The sequence below is a fragment of the Penaeus monodon genome, chromosome 30 (genome assembly GCF_015228065.2).
Source record: "Penaeus monodon isolate SGIC_2016 chromosome 30, NSTDA_Pmon_1, whole genome shotgun sequence".
Taxonomy (NCBI): domain Eukaryota; kingdom Metazoa; phylum Arthropoda; class Malacostraca; order Decapoda; family Penaeidae; genus Penaeus; species Penaeus monodon.
This window is the reverse complement of record NC_051415.1, coordinates 10117151-10117464: the sequence shown is the minus strand read 5'-3', so window position 1 is coordinate 10117464 and position 314 is coordinate 10117151. Positions and strand designations below refer to the sequence as shown.

Here is a 314-nt window from a genome sequence, read left to right as displayed (position 1 = left end):
GTAACATTAGAAAAATAGACATTATAGGTTTCTGCATTGCTTGAGCCCTTATACTTGTAAAATCAACTGTAGTAGTAGTTTTCTACAGCTTAAAAATTATGGGCTTTTGTATCTACCAAAGATAGCTACACATTTCATCTGACTATAAATGAAAAACTTTCACTATACATCATAGCATAAAAAAAGAATCTGGTCATCACTTAAGGTGACAATAAAAGATAAACAGTAAAAGTCCTAATCCCCCCAAAATCAAAAGAATAAAGAGACAGTCCCCTGAATTTTGGGGCAGTTTGTCTACTCATATTTACCTGATA

General features: G+C 32.2%; 1 protein-coding gene across 1 annotated transcript in view; it reads right to left on the bottom strand.

Moving 5' to 3' along the window:
* Window positions 1-314, bottom strand: part of LOC119592511 (nuclear transcription factor Y subunit beta-like) — a gene marked incomplete in the record, with an annotated part of 10496 nt that overhangs the window by 6365 nt on the left and 3817 nt on the right.